This window comes from Coccinella septempunctata, chromosome 5 (genome assembly GCF_907165205.1).
Source record: "Coccinella septempunctata chromosome 5, icCocSept1.1, whole genome shotgun sequence".
Classification (NCBI taxonomy): Eukaryota; Metazoa; Arthropoda; class Insecta; order Coleoptera; family Coccinellidae; genus Coccinella; species Coccinella septempunctata.
Window position 1 is genome coordinate 5,611,443 of NC_058193.1, and position 10,443 is coordinate 5,621,885.

The window sequence follows — 10,443 nt, forward strand, 5'->3', positions numbered from 1 at the left end:
CGTGTATGAAGCTGATGTCCAAGTGAATTGTGAAGGAATTGGGGAAAATTGTAATCATCGAGATTTAATTTCGGTAGACAGTGTATCTGAAAGTGAGGTTGGATTGGCGGCCCGTAAACTCAGTAACAAATTGACGGCTGGTCCGGACTTGATTCCAAGTTTCGTAGTAAAGGACTGCATCGGTGTGCTATCGCTACCACTCAACCATATTTTCAATTTAATTTCAAGGACTCATACGTTTCTGACAAGATGGAAGGTGGCAAAAATTATTCCTGTGCTAAAGAGGGACAACTCCTCCGTCATAAGTAACTATAGGCCTATATCCATATTGTCTAACTTTTCTAAATTGTTTGAGATAGTTCTGTTTAATGCCATATATCCTAAAATTAGAAGTAGCATTTCATCTGAGCAGCATGGATTCATGAGTAAAAGGTCGTGCTCAACTAACTTAATTGCTTTTTCGCAATTCGTTTTTGACAGATTGGATTTGGATGGGCAAGTTGATGTTATATATACAGATCTTCAAAAGGCTTTTGATAAGATTCATCATGGTATTCTGGTTGCGAAGGTTAAGAAAATTTTTGGTTTTTCCGGTGAGCTAACTGATCTGATCGAATCCTATTTGAGTAACCGTACGCAATTTGTGCAATTCGAAAATTGTAGGTCTAGAGAATTTGCGGTTTCCTCAGGGGTACCACAAGGGTCAAACCTAGGGCCCCTTTTGTTCATCATATTTGTTAATGATCTTTTTCCAAAGCTGAGAAACTTAAAGTTGGCCTACGCTGATGATTTCAAGGTCTATGCCGGCATATCATCCACTGCTGACTGTTTGAGTCTGCAGGAAGACATTGATGTTGTAAACTTGTGGTGCAAATGTAATAGACTTCAATTGAATATTCTTAAATGTAGCGTGGTATCTTACTCGCGAAGAAAAGGTTGGTTCAGTTCAATTACAACATTGAGGGTGAAAGTCTTTCCCGGCTCACTGAGATCAGGGATCTGGGCGTGGTATTCGATCAAAAGTTTTCATTCATACCGCATATTACTCAATTGATGTTGTCAGCGTGTAAAATATATGGCTTTATTGTAAGGGGTGCGGGATTGTTTGAGAATTCGGCAACTATAATTCGTCTGTTCAATGCTTTGGTAAGAAGTAAGCTCGAGTATGCATGCCTTATTTGGCGCCCTATATATAACTGTCACGTTCACCATCTAGAGACTGTACAAAGAAGGTTTTTGAAGTGGCTTTCATTTCGCGAGGATGGACAATATCCTCCTAGAGGATATGATCATAAGATATTGTTAACCAGATTCAACTCGAAAAGCCTTGAATGCAGAAGAGGTTTGCATGCCATCAGATTCCTTCATGGTCTTCTGAGTGGCAGATTTGACTGTGTTGAGTTGCTGAGTAAACTTGACTTTCTCGTGCCTCGCCAGGGTGCCAGAACAAAGTATCTTTTTTATATAAGTACACCTAGGACTAATTTGCTCCTACAATCACCAATAAGATACGCTTGCACCGTTGTTAATAGTATATCGGACAGATGTGATCTGCATTTTCATTCTCTGCGTTATATTTGTAATTTGTATTCACTTGAAAATGTTTGATATTGTTTTAATCATGAATGAATAATGTATGGTATATTGATCTATTTCTTTATGTTTTGTGTAGCTGCCTCAATGCATTTTCTGGCGGTTTCATCAGCGCGTTTTGGCCTGCATTGCATTGCAGGATGGTTTTCATGGTATTTATTTTGTTGTCATTTCTTAATTCGTTTTTTTATTTTTTTTTATTTCCTGTAATTGGCTTCATTGCCTGTTGAAAATAAAGGCTTCTTATTATTATTATTATTATTATTATAAAGTTAAAGACTGTACTCAAAACTCATATTGTCTAAATTGCAAGAGAGAAGGCCACCGAACAGCTACTGAAGGCTGCGGAAGAGCCAAGCAAAGGGCACAAGACGATCACCCTAGAACTCCAAGATGATGAAGTATATAAACCTGATACACGTGAAGTCGCGATACAAGACTTATAACGGCTTTAATGGACCCTATACATCCGATCTAAATTATAAACTATTATGCGTATTCGCAGTTTTTAACCAGGCTCTTTTCACCTATTTTATAAATTATTGTTTTATCTTTACAAAAGTTTTTGTTTTTATGTGGGATTTTTCCCCGCCGTCCAGACGGGTAGCTTACAACCTATTATGCGTATTCGCAATTTCTGAACAGGCCCTTCACACCTTAGCAGCGGGTACCCCAGACCAGGAGATCATGAGGAATTATTCATCTTTCAGATGCTGCGTATACTGCAATTAAACCTGGGGAGAGCCAGGGCAGCGCATGACATCGCGTGGACAGAAGTTAAGAATAGACAAGTGGACCTCGTTTTCGTAGGTGAGCCAAACAAGCGTATATGTAGCGGAGAAGGATGGCATGTGGACAAAAATGGGAATGTTGCTGTGAAGATCTGCAACAGAAACCTGGAAATTGTTAGGATTGCCCCAAGGAATAATTTTGTTCATATGATCATAGGAAAGGTGCCCATATTCGCGGCTTACATATCTCCGAATATTTCATATCAGCTTTTAAAAAATGTGGTAGATGAAGTGTTCCATGAGGCTTCAAAATAACCAAAGAACCCAATTGTTTTGGGAGATATAAATTCAAAGTCCCCGATGTGGGGTGCCCCTTCTTCTGATAATAGAGGACAGTACGTTGAGGAATGGTTGGCACAGCTGACATGGGGAACTGCAAATGATGGCACTCATACTTTTGAAAGAGGCCTCTCCAAAAGCCACATAGATGTCACTCTGGCGTCCATGGACATCCTAAGAAAGGTGACTAAATGGAAAGTCGAGTTCAATAATCCGTACACCCAACACGGACACATAAGTTTCGAGTTAAAAACATTATATGTAAAAGGTGATATCCCCAAGGTCAGACACGTTATACAGCCACTCAAGCTCAGAAAACTCGTCGACAAGATTGACTGGAGCAGTGATAGGACAATATACAAACAACTACTTGATGCTTCCAGAAAGGCAACGAAGGAGGTGAAAGAGCCAGAAACAAGACAACCATACTGGTGGAGCGAAGAAATCGAAACCTGTCTAGGAAATTACATTAGACTGAGCGGCTTATACAGATGAACTAAGAACCAGGATGGTAGAGGAGGGTAAACTCCTCAAGAAGCTGATAAGAGCCTCCAAGAGGGAATCATGGAAATCAACTCTCGAGAAACTAAACGAGGATATCTGGGGTGATGGATACAGAATTGTCACCAGTCAATTCAAAAGCGGCGGTCTGGGATATAAAATTCCAACCAAAACAAGACGGAAATCCTTGCAGACCTTTTTCCATCAACCAGCAATAGGAAACTGCCAAGAAGAACAGACGCGCCGATAGAGGTGGAACCTTTTTCGCAGCTGGAACTAAAGAACGCTATTGGATCGTTGAAAAACGGAAAAGCGCCCGGTCCAGATGGGATCACAGCAGAGGCTCTAAAGATCATGTACCAAGTGTGTCCAGGCAAAATATTGGAAATGTTCAACCTGATGTTGACAAAACAAAAATTTCCAACGGAGTGGAAGATAGCGAGGGTGGTTCTATTACCAAAAAAAGGTAGGGACCTAAGTCAGTCATCGGGTTTCAGGCCAATATGCCTCATAAACATCATTGGAAAGGCCTATGAGAGGCTGATCCTAAATAGGCTGCAGAATGAGCTGGAAGAAAAAAAAGCAATATCGGAGAACCAGCACGGTTTCCGCAAGGGGAGGTCGACTGTCTCGGCAATGCTGTCCCTGAAGAACATAGTAAAGACCTCAAAAAGCAAATGGTGCTTAGTTATGGCAATCGATATCAAGAATGCTTTTAATACGATAGACTGGAGTAGCATTATAGAGGCACTCCGGGAGTCAGATATCAGCGAATACCTGGTGAGGTGTATAGAGGCATACCTGTCGAAAAGAAGTGTGAAGTCGGGAGCGATCTCACATGAGTACGACAGAGGAGTCCCACAGGGTTCAGTAAAGGGTCCAACTTTGTGGAATGCTAGTTATGACGGAGTGTTGAGGCTTCCTTATGGAAGAGGGGTCAAAGCGTTGGCGTATGCTGACGACCTACTTTTCGTGGTGGAGGGTGAGGACGAGACAGAGGTGAGCGCCAGAGCTGTTAGAGCACTCAAAATGACATCGGGGTGGATAGGGAAAAGAGGGCTGGAGATAGCAGCGCAGAAGACAGAGCTCTTGATTGCAAAAGGGCCTAGAAACACGAGGATGCTGAAGATTTCTTTTTTGGGAGAAGAGATAACTCCAAAAAGGGAGCTGAAATATCTAGGAGTCATCTTCCAGAAAAACCTAGACTTTGCAAAGCACATAGAGTATATAAAAGAAAAGGCATCCAAAAAACAGGCGGCGCTGGCAAGAATTATGCCAAACATAGGTGGCCCAGCCTACAACAAGAGGAGGCTGCTGTGTGGTGTAACACACAGCACTCTTCTCTATGCTGCTCCCGTCTGGCGCGAGGTGGTGAAGAAAAACAAATATAAATTGATGTTGTTGTCAGCACAAAGAATCGCCCTGTTAAGGGTGATATCAGGCTATCGTACAGTCCCCGCGGTGGCTGCGCAGTTGGTTTCGGGTTTCCCCCCAATTGATCTTATGATAGGGGAAAGGTGTTTCTTGTATAAGGTGGGAGGGAGGCTGCCAGGAAACAGAAGACAGGCTCACAAGAGAACGATCCAGAAGTGGCAACAAAGGTGGGAAAACGAACGTGAAAAGGCTGAATGGACCAGAAGGCTTATACGGGATGTGGAACCTTGGGTTGAATGTAAGCACAAGACCACAGGCTACTACATGACTCAGTTCTTAACTGGGCATGGCTCTTTTGGCACCTACACCCTGAGAATTGGCAAGACCGCAACGGACATGTGCAGCGTATGTCAGGCAGTTGTCGTCGTCGTGCTCTCGATGGAGCGCAGAGAGGGAGGAAATAATAACAGAGCTGGGATATCTCCCCAGGGTGGAAGACATAATCCCGAAGATGATAGAGTGCCCAAAAACATGGGACATACTGTAAGGAGTTTTGAGCCGGATTATAAAGAGAGGAGCAGGAGGACGGAGAGAAGGAAGCAGAAAATGCATGAAAGCAGTCTGGATCCTGAAGAGTGGGTGTGGAGCCTTATCCAGGATCTGGACGCGTATACCGGGTTACGCACCTTTCGAGGTGGCGAAGATACCCGGGAAAAGAGGAGGGGGTTTAGTGGGTGAGAGTCCCACACAAAAATCCGCAGCACTTAACAAAGACGTCCAACCTCTTACGGCCCGCTGCGGAGAAGGCATTAGGCTTCCCCCTGCCTCAGGGCAAAAAAAAAATGTTAGGTTAGGTTAGGAAGACCAAGAAAAAATTCTGGATAAATTCGTGAAAGAGAAGTTCGAATTGCAGAGTGATCGATAAGGTTAGGTTAGGTTAGGAAGACCAAAGGAAAATTCTGGAAAAATTCGTGAAAGAGAAGTTCGAATTGCAGAGTGATCGATTAGGTTAGGTTAGGTTAGGAAGACCAAAGGAAAATTCTGAAAAAATTCGTGAAAGAGAAGTTCGAATTACAGGGTGATCGATTAGGTTATGTTAGGTAAGGAAGACCAGAGGAAAATTCTGGAAAAATTCGCGTAGGAGAAGTTCGAATTGCAGAGTGGTCGATTAGGTTAGGAAGACCAAAGAAAAATTCTGGAAAATTCGTGAAAGAGAAGTTCGAATTGCAGAGTGATCGATTAGGTTAGGTTAGGTTAAGAAGACCAAAGGAAAATTCTGGAAAAATTCGTGAAAGAGAAGTTCAAATTGCAGAGTGATCGATTAGGTTAAGGCAGGTTAGGAAGACCAAAAGAAAATTCTGGAAAAATTCGTGAAAGAGAAGTTCGAATCGCAGAGTGATCGATTAGGTTAGGTTGGGTTAGGAAGACCAAAGGAAAATTCTGGAAAAATTCGCGAAAGAGAAGTTCGAATTGCAGAGTGATCGATAAGGTTAGGTTAGGTTAGGTAGACCAAAGGAAAATTCTGGAAAAATTCGTGAAAGAGAAGTTCGAATTACAGGGTGATCGATTAGGTTATGTTAGGTAAGGAAGACCAGAGGAAAATTCTGGAAAAATTCGCGTAGGAGAAGTTCGAATTGCAGAGTGGTCGATTAGGTTAGGAAGACCAAAGAAAAATTCTGGAAAATTCGTGAAAGAGAAGTTCGAATTGCAGAGTGATCGATTAGGTTAGGTTAGGTTAAGAAGACCAAAGGAAAATTCTGGAAAAATTCGTGAAAGAGAAGTTCAAATTGCAGAGTGATCGATTAGGTTAAGGCAGGTTAGGAAGACCAAAAGAAAATTCAGGAAAAATTCGTGAAAGAGAAGTTCGAATCGCAGAGTGATCGATTAGGTTAGGTTGGGTTAGGAAGACCAAAGGAAAATTCTGGAAAAATTCGCGAAAGAGAAGTTCGAATTGCAGAGTGATCGATAAGGTTAGGTTAGGTTAGGAAGACCAAAGGAAAATTCTGGAAAAATTTGTGAAAGAGAAGTTCGAATTACAGGGTGATCGATTAGGTTATGTTAGGTAAGGAAGACCAGAGGAAAATTCTGGAAAAATTCGCGTAGGAGAAGTTCGAATTGCAGAGTGGTCGATTAGGTTAGGAAGACCAAAGAAAAATTCTGGAAAATTCGTGAAAGAGAAGTTCGAATTGCAGAGTGATCGATTAGGTTAGGTTAGGTTAAGAAGACCAAAGGAAAATTCTGGAAAAATTCGTGAAAGAGAAGTTCAAATTGCAGAGTGATCGATTAGGTTAAGGCAGGTTAGGAAGACCAAAAGAAAATTCAGGAAAAATTCGTGAAAGAGAAGTTCGAATCGCAGAGTGATCGATTAGGTTAGGTTGGGTTAGGAAGACCAAAGGAAAATTCTGGAAAAATTCGCGAAAGAGAAGTTCGAATTGCAGAGTGATCGATAAGGTTAGGTTAGGTTAGGTAGACCAAAGGAAAATTCTGGAAAAATTCGTGAAAGAGAAGTTCGAATTACAGGGTGATCGATTAGGTTATGTTAGGTAAGGAAGACCAGAGGAAAATTCTGGAAAAATTCGCGTAGGAGAAGTTCGAATTGCAGAGTGGTCGATTAGGTTAGGAAGACCAAAGAAAAATTCTGGAAAATTCGTGAAAGAGAAGTTCGAATTGCAGAGTGATCGATTAGGTTAGGTTAGGTTAAGAAGACCAAAGGAAAATTCTGGAAAAATTCGTGAAAGAGAAGTTCAAATTGCAGAGTGATCGATTAGGTTAAGGCAGGTTAGGAAGACCAAAAGAAAATTCAGGAAAAATTCGTGAAAGAGAAGTTCGAATCGCAGAGTGATCGATTAGGTTAGGTTGGGTTAGGAAGACCAAAGGAAAATTCTGGAAAAATTCGCGAAAGAGAAGTTCGAATTGCAGAGTGATCGATAAGGTAAGGTTAGGTTAGGAAGACCAAAGGAAAATTCTGGAAAAATTTGTGAAAGAGAAGTTCGAATTACAGGGTGATCGATTAGGTTATGTTAGGTAAGGAAGACCAGAGGAAAATTCTGGAAAAATTCGCGTAGGAGAAGTTCGAATTGCAGAGTGGTCGATTAGGTTAGGAAGACCAAAGAAAAATTCTGGAAAATTCGTGAAAGAGAAGTTCGAATTGCAGAGTGATCGATTAGGTTAGGTAAGGTTAAGAAGACCAAAGGAAAATTCTGGAAAAATTCGTGAAAGAGAAGTTCAAATTGCAGAGTGATCGATTAGGTTAAGGCAGGTTAGGAAGACCAAAAGAAAATTCTGGAAAAATTCGTGAAAGAGAAGTTCGAATCGCAGAGTGATCGATTAGGTTAGGTTGGGTTAGGAAGACCAAAGGAAAATTCTGGAAAAATTCGCGAAAGAGAAGTTCGAATTGCAGAGTGATCGATAAGGTTAGGTTAGGTTAGGTAGACCAAAGGAAAATTCTGGAAAAATTCGTGAAAGAGAAGTTCGAATTACAGGGTGATCGATTAGGTTATGTTAGGTAAGGAAGACCAGAGGAAAATTCTGGAAAAATTCGCGTAGGAGAAGTTCGAATTGCAGAGTGGTCGATTAGGTTAGGAAGACCAAAGAAAAATTCTGGAAAATTCGTGAAAGAGAAGTTCGAATTGCAGAGTGATCGATTAGGTTAGGTAAGGTTAAGAAGACCAAAGGAAAATTCTGGAAAAATTCGTGAAAGAGAAGTTCAAATTGCAGAGTGATCGATTAGGTTAAGGCAGGTTAGGAAGACCAAAAGAAAATTCAGGAAAAATTCGTGAAAGAGAAGTTCGAATCGCAGAGTGATCGATTAGGTTAGGTTGGGTTAGGAAGACCAAAGGAAAATTCTGGAAAAATTCGCGAAAGAGAAGTTCGAATTGCAGAGTGATCGATAAGGTTAGGTTAGGTTAGGAAGACCAAAGGAAAATTCTGGAAAAATTTGTGAAAGAGAAGTTCGAATTGCAGAGTGATCGATTAGGTTAGGGTAGGTTAGGAAGACCAAAAGAAAATTCTGGAAAAATTCGTGAAAGAGAAGTTCGAATTGCAGAGTGATCGATAAGGTTAGGTTAGGTTAGGAAGACCAAAGGAAAATTCTGGAAAAATTCGTGAAAGAGAAGTTCGAATTGCAGAGTGATCGATTAGGTTAGGTTAGGTTAGGAGAACCAAAAGAAAATTCTGAAAAAAATTCGTGGAAGAGAAGTTCGAATTGCAGAGTGATCGATTAGGTTAGGTTAGGTTAGGAAGACCAAAGGAAAATTCTGGAAAAATTCGTGAAAGAGAAGTTCGAATTGCAGAGTGATCGATTAGGTTAGGTTAGGTTAGGAGAACCAAAAGAAAATTCTGAAAAAAATTCGTGGAAGAGAAGTTCGAATTGCAGAGTGATCGATTAGGTTAGGTTAGGTTAGAAAGACCAAAGGAAAATTCTGGAAAAATTCGTGATAGAGAAGTTCGAATTGCAGAGTGATCGATTAGGTTAGGTTAGGTTCCCGTGAGGAGAGTAAACTCCCATCGGGCGCCTCCCCAGGTGGCGGATAGGGGGATATCTCCCAGATATGGGTGGTACCGGGGAAATCAAATACCCGGGGACCAAATCGGCGCTGCCTCGCGCGTAGGGGAACGGACCCCAGAGGCTAAGGGAAGGAAACCCTGACAGAAAACCCAGAAAAGAAAGAAAATAAAAAAAAAAATAGGACTGATACAACGATGATGACCAGGCTCGAATTAGGTTGAGGATGTGTGCGTAGCACTGCCTCAAAAAATATCAATCATGAAAAACTCGAAAACCAAGAAGAAGTTTACGATGCAGGGGAGGGATACCCCAGTATCGGTCGGTGAACCTGGTGGTAGTGCAGGACAGGCCCGACCGTTATCTAGCGACTGTACTGCGCATGGTCTAGGCGACCAGGGACATGCGCTGGTGCCCACTACTGGAAGCAAAGAGGTCGAGAAGGAGTCAACCGCTCCTGGAAAAAATAGGTTTGAGGAAAGCGAGGAGTTTCTGTCAGTGGTGGAGATCTTGGACGAGGAAGACCCGTTCAGGAGATTTACAAAATTACTGATGAATCCGCCGAAGGGGGAGATGCAGAAAACAGAGGAAGAGGAGATTGGTAAGGAGGAAGTTTTCGAAAGGAAGACAAGCACACCAACCGAAATAAATGACAGCGAGGAAGCGAACGAAAAGTTCAAGGAATATCTTTTGGAAACGAATCCGTGTAAAAGAAAGCGTATGGAGATCTCGTCCCCGAACGTCAGCATTGAAGCCGTACAACTAGGCAGTACACTTGATGCCTTAAAAGAGCTGGCAGCGGAACTGACAGAGGAGATGGATGGCTGCAGCGAAGCAGTGCGAATGAGGGTGAAACATATAAAGGAAAAGCTGGAAAGCGAGATGAATCACCTGGCCTCGGAGAGCTCACCAATAACGAAAGATACCATTGGTATACAAACATGTCCAGAAGAAATTGATCTGGACTTAACAGTCAATACGATAAGGGAGGCGATTAAAGAAGATATGAGTTTTGAGCATGTAAAGAAAACGTTCAATCAAGAATGGCCAGAGGAGGCCTATCACATCAAGGTAAAAGGAGAAAAAATAACGGATCCCAATATCGTTGGAGAAATAATAGTAATGGCATCTGTACAAGAAATCCCTCAGATGCGACTAATCAAATCTAATACGGTCCTCAAGGAAGTTGTATCAGCACGTAGCCGGGGGAGACATGAAACATGGAGAGATGATCGAACATAATTGCGAAGTGGTGTCCGTGATAAATGGACGGGAGGTCAAGGAGGATAACAGGACCTACATCATAGGTCTGGCGGATGACATGGATGACGAAGAGGTACAGCTACATATCATCTGGGACGCAGGGAAAAAGTTATGCGCAGAGAAAAGGGGAAACCAGAA